This window comes from Chiroxiphia lanceolata, chromosome 8 (assembly GCF_009829145.1).
Source record: "Chiroxiphia lanceolata isolate bChiLan1 chromosome 8, bChiLan1.pri, whole genome shotgun sequence".
Lineage (NCBI taxonomy): Eukaryota > Metazoa > Chordata > Aves > Passeriformes > Pipridae > Chiroxiphia > Chiroxiphia lanceolata.
In genome coordinates, this window is record NC_045644.1 from 13,284,416 (window position 1) to 13,301,923 (window position 17,508).

The 17,508-nt window shown below is 42.2% G+C and overlaps 1 protein-coding gene and 1 long non-coding RNA gene across 2 annotated transcripts in view; both read right to left on the bottom strand.

Moving 5' to 3' along the window:
- CNNM2 (cyclin and CBS domain divalent metal cation transport mediator 2) overlaps nucleotides 1-17,508 on the bottom strand; it is a 119,578-nt gene that overhangs the window by 100,441 nt on the left and 1,629 nt on the right. The gene's annotated exons all lie outside the window — the stretch shown is intronic.
- Nucleotides 1,242-5,142, bottom strand: LOC116790074. The gene is made up of 2 exons (XR_004358249.1): nucleotides 5,038-5,142; nucleotides 1,242-2,799 (listed from the first exon to the last, which is right to left on the bottom strand). It is a non-coding gene; the product is annotated as an uncharacterized LOC116790074 (long non-coding RNA).

Genomic DNA, 17,508 nt, shown 5'->3' on the forward strand with positions numbered 1-17,508 from the left:
AGGCCAAGGAGCACCTTGTTTAAACCCATGCTACATGCCAGGATAGCAAGGGATGTGGGGACAGGGCAGAAAATTTGCCACCTTTTTCCTTAAAAAAAAAAAAAAAGAAAAAAAAGAAAACAACAACACCCCCCCCCAAACAACAAACAAGAAAGCTTAAACCAAGTTTTGAACCAAACTGAGGCCTTAAGAGTGTTTGTTTTCATTTGGGGGGAGGGGAGAAGTCAGTAAAATGTTATTTCCCCACATGTCAACAGAAAACATGTGCATCCCACCCTGCAACTCAAACATTACAGCTTCGTGCTTTTTCACCTAGATATAATCCATTCTCTTATTTTACTTCTATTTCTTTTCCAGGGGTAATATCGATGTAGCTGTGATTTCCTAAAGTCAGAGGACATCCTCTTTGATCCCATGCTTTCTGAGTTTTCCCCCCTTGACTTCACAGCTGAACACCCTGTATCCACAGCCATTCTTCGGACCCAGAAGGACTCCACAGCACATGAGATGCTAAGACCACATCATGTGCCACGAGCCACTCACTCCAACCATTATGGAACCCCAAGGCCCCAGCCCTCAAATTTACAGCCACTGAACTCATGATTTCACTCCATACACAGCAGAACCATCCACCGACTTCTTAAAGTGCCCTTCTCCACAGACACATACAGAACAGGGCAGCACGTGTTTCAGGAGGAGTCTGGTCTTCACACTTTGGAACAGTAATTTAGGAGCTGTAAAACAAGCACTAAGGCTGGTTTGATCCAGCCTTTTACAAGCTTTACATTTCACACTGATGTTATCAGCTAGTAAATCATACACATTGCAAGCAAAAGAATTTTTTTTATGTTTTTCCTATATGCGTTCCTCACAACTGAGTGTTCCGGATACATTAATTGTTTTCTGTCAGTCATCTTTCCAATTAAGATCTGCTCCTTCCTTCCTTCCTAGTTTGCCAGTATGTTACACAAAATTTAGTTGCTGACATGTTCCAACAGGGACAAGAGGAATGATCAGTAGAGATTAAAGCATGCCATGCATCAGCCAACTTCTGAAACAACTGACAAAAGAAACCCAAAACATCTTGAAAGGAGAGATTTACAGAGATGGCAGCTCCCTTGTGATGGTTGGCCCCAAGATCATCACCATTTCTGTCAGTTGTCAAAAGTGTTTTATGGTTTCATTTAAAAGACTGGCAATTGATCCCCAAACACACACAAAAGAAGAGTCCACAAATGCTACAAATATCTACATTTTATTAATTCAAATCAAAGCAAGACTAATTACTTCTTATAGGGTCATCTTTAATATCTACTAAATAGCACTACAGGAGCTCTATTCCAGGTTACACAGGGGCAGGATCATCGATACAAGTAACATGAAGACGAAGTCGATTGTGCCCTTATGGATCACGTTCATTAACACGAACATCTAAGCTGTTCTGCAGTCCTTAGGCGTTTATCAAGAGTCAGAATCAAGAGCTTTTCTGGTTATAAACATCTTGGTATAGAGTGTGCTATTTTAAGAGACCAGCACCTATCACACAACTCCAGATGAACAGTAAACAAACCATCCACTCAATCCACACGGTAGCTAGTGGTAGGTTTTGTTTTTAAATAAAGATGCTACTGATTGTACATCATCAAGAAGTCAAGTTGCAAGGCATTAACTAGCATGCTCTCATCTCATTTTCCCACCAGCAACAGGATTCTCAGATCCAAGTTTTATTGCTCAATAGCCACAGCTTCTGCCAAAAATCACAAGGGAGCCAGGGGGAGGGGATGGCAAATATGAAATGGGACAACAGCTGTCAAGGTAATTTGATAGCAGCGATGGCTTCTTGAACCAGTGGACACTCTTGAGAATGTGAGCCAAGGCCTCCAGGCATCCACAGAAAAGCCAAGTAAGATAAAGAGCTCGGTGAGAGAGCTGATACAGATGTCTGAGACAGAGGAAAGAACAAAGGCCATCTAACTTCTAAGAACTTCAGTTTTCCAAACAAAAAAAAATTTCAGAGCAAGTGTCCAAATGAACCCTCCCAGCCATGAAGACAAATCATCTTTTGTTTGAAAAATGTTTGCAAGTTTTCCCAGTACTCTTTCCAAAAACATCTCAATACTACAACATCCAAACAGAAAAGAGGAGTGAAGAATGAGCTGACAGATTAAAAGATCAAGTCAATAACCTTCTACAGATTCAAATCTAGCTCAACTTCCACTACCAAGCAGTCACCTGCATTATGAGGCTCACATAAATTAAACTTAATGACATGTCAATCCCTAATAGACCAATGTCCACAGTCAAAAGTTTTCTTGTATCCATAACACAGAAAATATCCAAAGGAAAGAAAGACTTATCACTGGAAACCCTGAAAATTTCCATACTTTTAGTTTAGTTGCTCCACCAAATGAACCATCCCTTCAACAATGAGTCATATCCTTTGGTGGAACAGTAAGAAAACTCCTTTGCTTGTGTCTATGTGGCACCTGTTTTGATAACATAAGAGGGATTACTGAGACATGCCAAAAACACAGGCAAGGACAAACTGCAAGTCAGGAGTGTGTTAGCTGTGACAGGAACAGCAGAGGGAGGTCAAATACTTTAATGATTATTCCCATCAGTAGATTTTACTCTTTTTAGGATAGTTTTCATTTTCTTTATTTTATGCTTTAAACTTCTCCCATACACTGAACAAGTGGAGTTCTCTCACTTTCCCTCTCTTTACAGGGCTTCTGGATTCTGCTCAACCACCTCCAATACCGAGGCTTGTCTCAGCAATCTCACAGGAGTTTGTAATAGCTGGAAGAAAAAAGAAAAAGAGAAGCAAACAGAAATGCTCATAGCTTTGTTCTGCATTACTGTCACCTGCTACAGATGTGTGATGTACTAAGAAACATGATCACTGCCAAAAATGCATTTATGGGTACATAAATCATGTATGGGTACAGATCAATTGTTTCTTCATGCTGAAGCCAGCATTTTGACAGACAACAATGCAGCCAGTCATTTATGTTAAAAATAGTTTATTCTGATAGGGAAAATAAGAAGCACATGACAACTGGCCTTCAAAATTTAGTATCAAAATTAAAATCAGACCTAGCTTAATGTTCCATTTTCTCTAATAAGATCTTCAAACATCATACTCAAGCACAGCAATCACTGGCTTATTCAATTGTGGCTGCAGATTTCTCCACAAGCATTGCAGCTCCCTTACCTGGCCCTGGAGGGACAGTCTACTACTATTTTTGTAAGCACTTACTAAAATCCCCTCATTCAACACAGAAGCTTTTGCCTTAAGTGCTGGTCCTGTAGAGCAGACATGAGACCTGGGAAGAGGAGGGTGGCTTCTGCAGGCCTTCTGACCCTCACAGTGCAGATAAAGAGAATCCACAGAATGACTGCCTCGAAGCCAAACAGGTTTAACAGCCCTTCACCATCTCTGAGGCAAAAGGCAATTTGCTTGGTATGTCACAGATAAAACGTGCCTGTGTTGAGGCGAGGGTAATGAGACATCTATCTACCCCATGCCACTTCAAAAGGTTAACAACTCAAAGGTTGCAACACTCCCAATCTCCTCCTTACAGTCTGCAAAGGTCGTCCTGCCTAGTCCTACCATCACTCCCTTTGGCTCCTTGTCCAACACAAAGGGATTAAAAATTAAGGAAAAATAATTTAATCTAAAACTAGAAATCTCCTTCTATCACTTCTGGTAGCAACTTTTCCAATGAGACTTCTGAATTGACACTTTACTGAAGAATACCATTCATTCACCTTTTCATTCAGTCAGTCATGGCAAAAAGAATGAACTAGTCCCTTGTCCACCCCTTCCCTGCGCAAGCCTAACCCCTGGGAGAGGAATGAGAAAACAAATCATGCCTTCGCTGTCCCAGTCACATCCATTTTCTGAATGGGACAAGCAGGAAAATTCTCAGCTCTTCCATACTGTTCCTATCTCCTATGTCAAAGAAAACAATAAAGAGCCAAGATGGAGCTAGACAAGTCATTATGACCACAAGGGCACAACTTCATGCTGGATTATGAGTCAACGCCAACATTCTGCAGTAACAGACACTTTAATCAGACATCAGTCATTAACAGAAGCATCAAGAGACATAGTGATAATAGTATCATCAGGACACGGGTTCTGTGACAATTCTGTGTGTCACAGAGGCAAGTCCAGCCTAGAACCTGATGTGCACAGGCATCAAAGCAGTGGCAGAACTCAGTCTCTGCCAATACACTCAAAAAACACAGGACAGACTCAGTGGCATACACACACTGCACCACCTCAGGGCAGGGTTAGACTGTCACACAGACAAACCTTGCAAACCCCCTTAACTGTTGACAAATAGAAGGCTGGTAGGCTGAGCTATCCCCATATCACATCACCACATATGGAATAAGGGAAAGAGCCCAACTAAGCCAATCTTTTCATCCGAAATGAATGGGATTCACCAATAGTGAAAACAGACTTGATTTGTGTTGCTGCATTCCTCTTAGCCAGTTTGCTTAAGGCTCCTTGGAATGGATTGCAATGAAGAACACTGAAGTGTTACCCTCTGGTGTACATGACCTGTCCGTGGTGTAAGAGCAACCTTCCAGTGGCACCAGGAATAAGAGCTCAGGACTTTCTGGCTCATGGGGGAGCCAAGGTATTTAATTATACTTTGGTTACCACCTTGTCACTGACATGAAAAAGGACAGTTACCCACATATCCCTTGAGACTAGGAATTTAAGCACTAACAGCTATGCCACTAAAGACTTGCTTACTAGATTTTCAGCCCAGAAAAACAGAAAAATATTTAGTACATAATTAATCCTAAACTGGACATTACCTTAAAACCATTTGAAAACAAATGCCAAGCAGCACAGGATAAAAGGGTAAATGGCACCTCTGACACCATAAGGAAAAAACAACAGATTAAAACCCTCTGTGTCAGCAAGAGGTTAGAAAGCACCCAACAATGAACTTTACAGCAGCAATTTTTGTAGACATAAAGCTTCACAAAACAGAGCATTAACCATGTACCATTCACCTCAGCTGTGTCTCCACACACTTGCCTAGTGGAATGGCCTCATCTTATCTGTTGCCACTGTCTCCTAGACTCTCTCTGGTTTTCCCCACCTTCTGCCAACAAACAGTGCCAGGAGAACTACACATTGATCTGAAAAAGGAGAATGAAAATGCTGAATAAAGCCAAGGAACTCAGGGCAAGAGAAACAAAATCTGAGTCACTGGAAGGACTGTCAGTTTAAAGAAAGTTGGAATCAAGTTGCAAGGAAGCTGTTAGATGAACATTAAACCAAACTGCTATTATAGAACCTAAATTACAGTAGAAAAGCTGAAACATACCAGCTCCCAGAAAACCTTTCAGTTGATATATGGAAAAGGGACAAAAACAAGTCCGCATTATAGAGCAAAGTAAGTGAAGCACAAGGAGAAGGCATCACAGTCAACTGCAACGTTGGACAGCTCTAGGAAATCCAAAAGATAAAACCCAACACTTTATCCTTGCCCAACTCTCAATTCACTTGAAGCAGTTATGCCCTTGATTTCCTTGGGTCACTTTTCCATAAAAAATACAGGAATAGGAAAATTAAGTCTCCTATATGCTTTAAACTCAGTTTTACAAGGTTAAAAAAAAAAATCTGTTCCTATCTGCAAGGATTTTTTCATCTAGTCATATCTTCAGGGTTTTTTATGTCCCAATCATCCTCAAAGCTACAGAAAACATGGAGAGATGAGAATTCCTTTTGTTAGAATTATTCACAAGCATTACCACAGCAAGAGTTCTTGCTCCCAGAAACAGCATACTGTCTCTAACTATGGGAGTACATGTTTAATCACAGTACACACTCATTCTTTGTCACAACTACTAACTGCAGCTCTGGAGAGGATAGTTATGATAACCTCATTTGTTGAAAGAGGTTTAAAGTACTTAATTCCCTCCTAAATATTCTCTCTAAAAACTGGCAGGACATTGCTGTTCTAGTGTTTTTCAAAGGAAACAGATGCAGACCCAGATACCGCCCAAATCCCCAAACCTACCAGCATCCTCATGGTAGCTCTTCACTCAGCATCCGCCTTTAAACCTTTCAAACACTGCTCAAGGCACTCAGCTCTTTCTTCTGATCAGGAGGTAGATGTAAGCAGAAAGTAGGGTACCTGGAAGCAGCCTCCAACACTTCCAAGCATGTTTTCATCTAGGGATTAATTGGATAGTGGGAACAATGGCAAACTACAGAGCATCATCAATATAAACTGGGGAAGTAAGAGACATTTTCTTAATTTCTCTACGCTATGCTTGGATTAAGATAGCCCACATAGTTATTAGTTCCAGGATGGCTCCATGTCTATTTGAAAAAAAGAGTGCACTGATCTCTCTGCAAAGCCAAATAGTTTAAATGAAACACCATCAGGGATACAGCTAGACAACTTCCCCTTTTCTGAGTATTTTCCTTGGAAGTTTTTGGTTGGAGCCTGTGCATTGCATAGGGTTGAGACGGCTATTACTCTTGGAAGCTATACTCTCAAATTCTTTCCTTTACTGGAAGATGTGAGGTTGATGATTTGCAAAGAAGAAATGTATTAAAGCCTCTTACCACTGGACCATGTTCAAACAGCAGGCAAGAAGCAAGTTTATACATGGTTTTCAGGCCAGTAATCAGAAATGAAAATGACCTCGACATTCAAATGTATGCATGTCTTCACTCCACCCCCCACGCTTCCACAGTGTCTCTCTCATAATAAAATAAAGCTTGTTCAAAGATTACAGTAAAAACTGGAAAATTCAAAACAGCTGCTCTGGAAAGAAAAAAAAAAAAACCCACACTAACAGAATAGAGCCATTGACATCACAGCTCTCCTGGAAGACCTCTCATCCTATGCACAGCAAGCATGCCCGCGCAGAGAGAAGAGATTGGGATTCCCATCTGTGGTGCATCACACAGTACAGGGAAACCTTCATCCCCACCCTTAACCCCAGGGGCATTGAAGAAAGCAGGAAAAAAGAAAGCTACTCTATTTGCTTGCATGTTGGCTCTACAAATGCACTCAGAGGTTCAACCCTATGATTGGCATCGAGCAACAGACTGCTGTAGTTCTTGGAGACTGCATCTAGTAGGTAATTAAGTTTTTTTTCACTGCCCCAGCTGCCTTCCTCAAGCTCTAACCTCAGGGCATTCCCACACTGGGAGCTTCACCCCCCACCAAGACTGCCTACAGGGTGAACTGTGCAACTTCTCCATTTCCAGGATCTCCTTGGGAGCCTTCAGATAACACAAGCTGAATTAAAACAGTGAGATGCTAAATTAAACTAGTGAGCTACTGGTAAAGAGTTTCACATTAGTGGTTGTAAACCCCCTCTGGGCCTTTCTCAAATGAACAGAAAGACCTACAAAACTGTCAGTCCTGATTATGATAGAGAGGCTGGCTTCATCATATGGAAAGGGAAGAGAGCGTTAAGCATGCTGTGATCTCTGCAAGGATCACAGGAAAACACAAATACACTACTACAGAAGGAAAAAAACCCTGGTTTTCCTCTACATATGATACTAGTAAGTCTCCCATTTTCCTTGCAAGTGAGCACTCTCAAACTTTTAATAGCTGGCATTGAGTCTGAAGTACACTGTACAGTATTTTTATTAAGAGAGAAAAGACAGTGATTTTGACTTCTGTAGGAAATCCCATGAACATAGCACAAGCAATTCTTCAACACTAAGAAAAGAAAAAATACTCCGTGAGCAGTGTGAAGTTCTTGAAATTTGAGGTTTTGAAATTAGTGTTTTCAAGCCTAACCATTCCAAAAGGCTCCAGGCAAGGATATAAAAACTATTCCCCATGAGGGTAAGGAACCAGCACACAAGAAGACCAGATTGCTCCCAAACCTCTACAACCATGTAGTTCATAGTAAGCTACTCACAGGCCCATTGCCCCAGCTTCAAGTGAGGCATCCCTTGTTCCTCTCCTCTGCTGGAGGAAGAGGAAGACCTAGGCAGCAAGTCTTCAAGGTATCTTGAGAGATGCTCCTTCCCTCACTCCCCACACACTGTGTCAAAACACTACAATAAGAGCTGAAAGTCAAAAAGCTTTATCTGTTCACACACCTCAGTTACACAGAAGGGGGAAAAAACCACACAAATTCACATAGCAAAAGATATCACCTAATTTATCCATCTTGTACCAGAAACTTAGTGATGTCCCTTGTAGTTCAAGTTAGAGTTACTGATTAACTCTAATTCACAATTTCAGCCTACCTTAAACAGTATAAAATTTAACTGAAGCCTCTTTACTAGATGCCCTGTAATATCAGCCGAAGGTCCATGTCTGCACTTGTTGTGTACGGGAATTGTAACTGTGAGAGCTGTGCTTGCTTCCAATGGAAAGATGTCCCAGGCAAGATAGGAAGAACTAAGCTTGCAACTTGCCTAAAACCCACAGACACACCTACTTTCAATGCCAGATTGTAAATTTTTATCAAGAACAAGTTCACACCGGCAGATTTTCTTCCTTTTGGTAGGAATCTAGAAATAGCTGACAAGCAATTCACAAGCAGTAAAACCAGGCAACTGATCGTCCTTGTCCTCACGTAACTGCTGCATGGAAAGTGGTCCTACAGGCTCCCTTTCAGCCACGGGCTGCCCTTTGAACACCCCAGTGCAAAGGGTAGGTAGGACAATCTTCTGAAATCCGGAGGTGGAGTCCTGGAAGGCAACCAGAAATGGTAAGATCCTTCTTAAAATTGTTTGCTGGCAGCAGAGTATCCAACTAAGGCAGAATCAGCATTTCTGTTGCCCTAATTTCCCATGAACAAATGATGAAAATAAAGCCTTGTCCACCTCCACAAAGATCAACTGTCACAAATGGCTCTATCATATCAGTATAGAAGATTATATCACTGTAAAAAACCTCACTATTAAAAAACCACAACTTTCATTCACACTTGCTGTGGGAAAGAATCTCAAAGAAGCAGAAGCCTGGTCCTGATGGCACAGTTCACCCTGCAGAGAGCAACGGTGCAAAACCACCTTCATTTGAAGAGTAGATCCTTTTAGGGCTGACAGCGAAAGAATAGTGCGATCCCAACAGAAAGCACTACAGAAAACATAACTATACAGTCCTTTTGCACTAAAAGTATGTGCTCATCTCATCTTCCAGCCCCTGTACCTTTGGCTGGAGCAAAGCTCTTGCTCGGTTAATTAATAACTGCAGCAGAGTTGTGTTAACTTGTAAAGTGTTACGGCCTCCACAATCATGAGGTTTCAGCTCCCAGATTGACAGTCATCACACTGTCCTCCAAAGTATTCCTTGATGAGAAGGGCTGTTGCACCATAAACACTGAAATTATTATACCAAACAATTTTCAAGCAAAATGCTTCAATATAAAGAGACAGAATTAAGTCTCAGCCACACAAGCTTTCTTAGTTTGAGGTTTCTGTTTAATGGGGCTTGGATATTTCATGACAAGTTGTTTACAAGACAAGTTACTTTTCTAGTATTCTTTTACTCGTCCTCTCAAGCAGATATTATCACTAGTAGGTGAAGAGCAAGTCTGAGTCACATCTTTAAATCACAAAAATAACCACAAACACCCATGTAAGAATCCCAATTTCCAACATGCCAGCCAATCCAGACAATGAAACATCTCTGGCACCTCTGGTTGTGTACTACAACAACACAGTCCTCAAAGGCAGACAGCCCATATGGCATCCCATAGGTGCATGGAAGTGTGGAAAATCCTGAAAGTTATTCTTCACTTCAGTGAAGACTGTCTGTCTACCAAAACTCTGGAAGACATCCTGGTAATTTTAACAGAAAACACAAGAACATGGGATCAAAGGTCCCCAAGGGCCCCTACTTAAAACTCTCCAAAGTGTAAAGCTACTACAGACAAAGCCACAAATAGGGAAGAAAGCACTTTTGAGTAAAGGAGGACAAAAAAGGAAAGTTAATGGAGACAATTTTTAAGGAATCAAAGCCTCTTTGTTATTGGGAAGCAGGAATGGAAAGATAAGCTGAGCTGACCACTACGCTGAGCACATCTGGTACGTGCAACTCCAGTGGCAAGCCAAAAGAGCATTCAGTTCCTCTCCAAGCATGATGGATCTCACTGCCATCTCTTCTACTGATATTGCAACTTTGTGTTCCAAGTTGGAGTGTCAGATAGGGACCTGATTCCTCAAAGTCCACTTTGTGAAAGACACTGTATGGCTGCATGTCCTGGAGTCATATTAGTGGGTTTTTTGTTGGGGTTTGGTTTTGGCTTTTTTAAGAAGCTATAGGAAATCTTTCTATAGACTTCAGTTCCTCTGCCTCAACTCATAACTGTTGCAGAACGAGAACTGCCTTACTCCACAGCTATTTAAAACACCAAAGGAACACTTCACCTGTTCCAGGCCATCCATTTCTCTTCTCTACATCTACCTCTCTTTAAGATCACTTACACTGAGGTGACTAGGTCATCTCTTCCCCTCATAGCTCTTTAATCAGCTTTACTTTTCATGCCCTTCTCACAGATGCTTCCTGTACCATCACACTTGGCCCTAGTTTATTCCTAGCATAGCTTCTTCTACCAGCAACTATTGGGCCATGCTGGTTTCTTGGCAAAGGGAAAAGGTGGATTCCACCAGAAGGTGGTTAATGACAGATTTATGCATCTCATTTATATGATTATACACTGGTGAAAAGTGAAAAAAAATCTCATCATTTGATAGTCTTGAAATGACTCAGTGACCTTGGTAGGAACCAGAATGGATCAACCACCTGATCTGGACTGTTAGCCATGTGCTGTGGGCTGTAGCTCATTAGCACCAAGTATTTACACTCCTATTTGTATCTAGTAGGCTGTATTTCAGGACCTCGTCAAATCAACAAGAATGCCAGGTCACACTCACCAGGGTATGGTTCAGGGTCCTGGAACACCCTCTGTTGCTACAAGCTTCATTAGTGAAATTGGAAGGGACTCAATACTAGAAGTGCAATTGGTCTACCTAGACTGCCAATTGCACCACAGCTCCGTAGAGGCATATAAGCTAATGAAAAAGTGAGCTCTTGTTAAGTATTACTGAAAAAAAGCACAGCTGGACGGTGTATAGGCTCATTTAACACACTGCTTGGCCACTGCTTTCATTCTCTGCCTACTTTGTGGTGACTAGCAGCTGTAAGACTGACTTATCACTCTTACTATTAAGCACTCATTGCTAAGTGTTTAGAAGAGGTGAAGTAGTGAGACTTCGAATTCTCCAGGTCTTAATTCCTGTGCACTAGAATGTCTGCCATCCAAGAGAGCAAGACAAAATCTGACACCAATCAAAACCAGGAGATGAGCAGATCTTGTCAGTCTAGTGGCACTGATGCTCCAAGTTAAGTGGCTTAGTAACCCCCACAATGCTCCCACTCACTGTAATGATTCCTTCAATAAAAAAGGGAGGGGACTTGGGCTCACAACATATATGAAGTGTGAGGTGGCTCACTCCCTCATTTCCTAAATTACCAGCTAGAGTGATACCACAGCCTGACAAAACAAAACCTACCTTTGGATGGCTTCATACAGAAGTGACAACCAGAAATGTGCCTTTAGATCCACCTCTGCCACCAGCACTACACAGCTACTGACAGGAGACACCCACTGTTGGTGTTTGTCTATGTGCAAGAGCTGACAAAGGTTCAGTCTTGATTACACAACGCTCACAGAAAGAAATAAGCATCTAGGACTATTTAATAAAGACAGTATCTTTAGTTCCAGAACTTCCTGAATCGCAGCCTGATGAGATCAGTAAGCTTCCGTGGGGGACAAAATAAATTGGCTCTTTTCTAATACTTTCTCTAAGCAGCCACAGCCATTGTCAGACACAAACTACTGCTAAGGATTCACTGTCATTGTCCTTACACCCTCAGAGTCAATTGAAGTTCACTGAGAAAGTGTTCTGCTCCTCAGAACCTCATGTTGGCAGAGAAAAAATAAAAAAAAAAAATAAATAAAAAAAAAAAATCAGGATTTTGGAAGAACACTACAACAGTTAAACTACCTGATTATTTTCCTGTGCTACTGACTTTGCTCAGAAGTTGACATTATGCCTCTCAATTCTATTCCACACCAAAACTGGCCGTGAAATGCTGTTGGCTGCACAGCCCGACCTGAAGTTTACATCTGTGCCTATTACAGATAACCTTTACAGACACAGAGAAAGCAGATAGGACCATGGCTCACTTGTGGTGGAATTCACTCCCATCAGCTTCAGTGCAGGCAAGCATTTGCTAACTTAGCATACAAAGGAGTAAAAGGCAACTTCTTGTGCTTGTTGACAAGAGTTGTGAACAATCAGCTGAAAAGCAATCAACGAATCATATCCAACACAGGGGTCAGGCTCAAACCTCTACTGCCCAACCCATTTAATTCACTTACTCCTCTCCTTGCCAGCCACCCAAACCACACATTTCTACTCTTAGAAGCAGAATGGGGCCTCCAGCTGGGCTCCCCACCCAGGAGAGGGTGAAGGAGCACTGCTGCTCTCCAAGTAGCATCTCTACTCCTGGTCCCCAAAAGAAGTTCACAGTAGAGAGTCCAGGAAGAACTGAGCTGTTCCCCAATGCATTCCCCTTGGCGCCTCTCCCTCAGCATACCAGCAGGAGGGCTGCCTGCAGTAACCCACATCCGCTCCTCTCCAGTGGAACGAGTGTGCATCCCCCAGGAGCTCTGCAAGGCCAGCAAAGCTCTTGGCAGCGCAGTACCTGCGGGTGCTGCGCTGTCACACAGCCAAGAAACAGTTTGTCACGAGGCAACCCCCACCCCCACATGCAATTTTTGTTCAGGGAGCAAATCTGCAGGCATAGCATGCTAAGACTTCTGTTTCTTGGTGGCAAATTCCTTCCCACCTACCATTCCCACACTCTCTTCACACAGAAAAAAAGTCTCCACACTGGACCTCCTCAACACCCTTCCCTTTATATAAATTTTCCCAAAAGGATCAGAGGAGGTGCCTTTTATTAGCCAAGCAGCCTTGAAAATGATATTGTTTTCCAAGAAAAAGTTTTATGTGCCTTTCATAATCCAGAAAGGATTTATGTAGTTTCATCCAGTTTCTCATAATGCTGCAGTTACAGGATTACATTGAAAAAAAAGGCCCAGGAGACAGACAACCTGCTAGATAAACTAAAAAGTGAGCATTCAGACTTATTAAATGAAAGTTATTTGGGGAAGATTGGACTCAGATTCAGCAGGATGAGAATTCAAAAAACTTGAAAGGAACCAGGAAAGAAGCCACCTACAAACCTGGATTAAAGCTGCACCAGAAAGATAAGTGACCTAATAACAAAAAAACCCCCTCAGACCAAGTGACCTAATAACAGAAAAAAAACCTCAGACGAACAATAGTAATGAAGAACGTTGGATCCTTGGGATATCAATTACTTGCTGTCCTACCTGCATCCAAAAAGAGGTTCTATATGCTCAAAAGAGGAGTAAGTAGGTCTAGGTATTCTTTCCTGCACCCCCAAACATAAGAGGTTTATGTTTCAGGCTGCTGGAGCTTGGTTTTCTTTGGAGGAAGAAGAGCAACTAGAAAAGAAATGGACATTTTTCTCCTATGTCCACACTAAATATAGCCAAACATACCACTAGTAAAAGCAGACAATATAAGACCAACAGAACCTGAAGAGAATGTCATCAAGCTAAATCTGATAATGTTTTTAGGAAAGAAAAATCTTTTAAGGTCCAGTTGGCAACGATTTTAATAAGAAATATAGGAATTTTCTCAAGGCTGCCATGTGATTCAGAAAACAAGAGCTCAGAACTGCTGCCCACAGTTATTGTGATTTCTTTGCAACAGGTTATTAAGCTCTGATCCGTAATATAAAATAATAGCGGAGACAGATATAAATAAGATCAAAACATATGACTCAAAGTCCCCAGATAAAGAGGACTCCAATTGGGAAACTGCTGTCCTCCAAAGCCATCCAGGGCACCAGGAACACAGATGTACAATGGTTTGCAGAAAGTGGGCCAATCTTGAAATATTAGTATTACAGCATAAGGCTTTTCAAGTTGAATTTTTGTAGCTCCAGCAGGCAGGAAGCTAGAAATAGAATGCTTTGGATTCAGGACCATACCTGCAGAGATCTGTCTGTGAAAAACACCAAGAGCAAGTGCCAGAGAGCATTTGAGCAGAGACCTAAGAAAATTGTCAAAAAGGAATAATAAAAAAAAAAACAAACAACAAAAACAACTCCACACACTTGTCAATAAGAAAAAAAGAGATCAGTGGAGACAGTTCACTAGCTTCTTTCCAAAAATGACTTTGTGGCTCTTTCGCTCCCTGCTGCAGATTAGGAGCCAGGACACAAATCAATCCTGGAACAGGTAACTCCTTGCTTCCCTTTACAGCAATGTCCAGCATCAGATTAACTGGGAGTGAACTTATTTCAAATGAAATAAGTGCTCTGTACTGAGCAAAGTCAGGCAGGTAATTTCTTAGGCCAGTATAAAGAGTACCTTACACTTCCTTGCACTAAATTTGAATGATTGAATTCAAGTAAGTTGAGCATAAGCACTCGGTCTGCTCAACTTGCAGGCAAGTGGATTTGACAGCACTAGTAGAGATTTAAGGTCTGTTCTTAGAATAGAAAGTTGCACCTATTTCCAAAGCTATTTATTTTTTTGCAAGTACACCATGCTTTTTAGAAGAGAAGCGTATCTGTAGACTGCTTCAGAAATCATATTTATTCACACTTAGAGATTAGAGCAGCAAGGGATTGGAAAGTGCTGCAGCTCTCTCTTAAAATTAAGTTTCCTGCTTGGCAGCACAGAAGTGAAACAGATACCTATTTTTCAATTGTGGTCAAAGAACTTTAATAATAGGGTCCACCACCAAATCCTCCACCTGTTCAGCCTATGCACCAAAACAAGTACAGAACTACCCATCTCCTCTTCCACAACAGCATAACGATCTATATCTTGCCATGCCTGACTTTTAATCTCCTCTTTGCAAGCCTCCATTCCATATTTAGGTTAAGAATGTTTTGCTTCTGCCTAAAAAGTGAGTTTCAAAAACCCAACCTACCCAGCTAACTACAAAACTTCTAAAAAAAAAAAAAAATCCTCTTCCTTTAAACCAATTCAACTAAACAGCACTATCAGACGAGCTGCTATCAAAAAAGACACACACATGAGTTTTGAAGCAAGCCAGCTGTCGTGGGAGGTCAATGTGATGGGAAGGGAATGACTGAAAACTGTAACCTTATTTAATTTCAACACCCTACCGGAGAGTAACAGGCAATTTGATTCTCACCCTTAATTTGTACATTCTCATGGGAATTTGGCAAGGTTGCTCTGAAGAAGAAGGTTGGAAGAGCTCTTGCAAAAGACACCGTGCTATGCCAGATCAAGCGAACTATCAGTTATTTACATTCATTTCAAAGGACACAAAGGAAGCCATTTATTTCCACTATCTCTGCACTTTTTAAAGAGAAACCAGTTAGGACAGAGCTGGTCCTAACACAGGGCTTGCCCATACAGACCAACCAGCATAGCTGTTCTGGAGTAAACATTCAAGTATGCTCAAACTAGCCTGAATTAACACACACATTAGGAAGTTACCCTAAACTTGTGCTACTGGGATGTTTCCTACCGCAGGCAAGAAAAGCTCTCTGCCTACATGGGAAATTGATCTATGGTCTGCACCTCCCAAGCCACCCAGAATTTTTAAGAAGCCTATTTTAAGCACCACTTTCAGGAAGGCATATCGGGCTTAGCCGCACTTGCAGGATTAAAACGCACACCTAATTCTCCCAGCTGGTAAATAAAAGGACTGCTAGGCTAACACAGCAGTGCATTCCAACCTTTCAAACAGGGGAAATAAATCGATCAGCATAACGTTCATTTCTTCAGACACATTAATGCAAACAGAACTGGAAAAAACCACAAGTCTCACTATGGGTTAAGAATCCCATCATGCTGTCTGGAGTCTGAACAACGGGGGCTGGGGGGGAAGAACCACCCTTCGCCTGCACATGCAGCAAAATCCATCTTAACCAGCCAGCAGTTAAGTGACATCACTGCGTTTCCCACATCCCAGCTGCAGATCCTGCAGTGCAGAAACCACAGCTGAGGGAGGCTCTCCCTCACCTCTCCTTCAACACCTCCAAAACCTAGTAAGATTTCCTCATCACCACACAGAAGCCAAAAGACAAAGATAACCACTGCTGCACCGGTCAATAAAAAGCAAGAGTATGTTCACTTTCTATCCATGAGGATGAAATAAAGATGAGGTAACCCCCCAAATCGAATTAAGCAGGAAAAGGGAGATCAAATGCCCTGCCGTCAAAGTTTAGCGTGTGGACAAAAACAGCACCCGAAATTTAAGTGGTAATTTGAACTTATTATCTAGAAAGACCATTCACCAAGGTAACTTTTGCAGCTGATAAAAGCTGAAATCAAATATTCCTCGTCAGATCTCCCCTCTCAGGCAAATCATCTCCCAGGGACTGAGCTGCTCCTGGTACTTTGATCAGATCTCCCCAGGTATGAACAGTACAGTGGCACTCCAAATATCCTTCCGTTTTCCAGCACAGGAGTCCACACATCCAAACTTGAAATTTCACTTAACCACCACCTTGAAAGCTCTTTCTTGCACAAGCCATATACCATTATTATTTGGCTTGCAGAGAGGAACAGATTTAAAAAGGGAAACAAAAAACCTCTTTTCCTTTCTCATAAGCAAGAGCTTCTACAAGAATTAAGATGCATTTGTCAAATGAACACCTCCCACAATTCAGATAAGGTAAGGACAGAAAGGCTCAGTCCCATTCTGATGTAACTAATACACAAGCTACACCAAAGAGGCAGAAAGGGTCACGTCTCTGCTGAGCCTCTGGTCCTGAAGCAGAGGGAAGCATGGGAAAAAAAGCACTGTATCTCTGAAGTGCAGCACCAACAGGTGCTTTCGAATGTATTTTAAGACCCTGAAACAACTTATGAGTTAGAATATCAAACGTCAATCAAAATAACTGGAACACAAGCAGAGAGCCAAGGTCGGCCGGCTGAGCCTATGAATGGCGCTAAAACGCCTTGTTTATCTCAGCACGTGTGCGCGCACTAACTAAGCCTGGAAGACACCCGAGCAGCCCACCCGCTCCTCCCCGTCAGGCCAGCTGAAAAAGCACGGAGAAGACACAGCCAAGTAACGGGCGCGGATTCCCGGCAGCGGTTCTCACTATAATGGACAGATGAGTGGAAAAAACAAGAAAGAAAACAACCTTGCTTGGCACCATGCCCACACACACATCCCAGTGCAGTGGGGGAAAAGAGGCCGGGGGCACATACCAGCCGTGTATCAGCTTTCTGGCCCAGAGGACAAGCCGATCTGGCAGATGCCTAAATACCGGCCACTCCATGTCCTGAATGCATCTTCCCACACCCCTCCACAAGCGGGAACCCCAGAGGCCCCTTTGCAAAGATCCCTTGCTGCAAGAAGGTAGATGCTGACAGCCACCAAGCAGCATCTCCCCACCG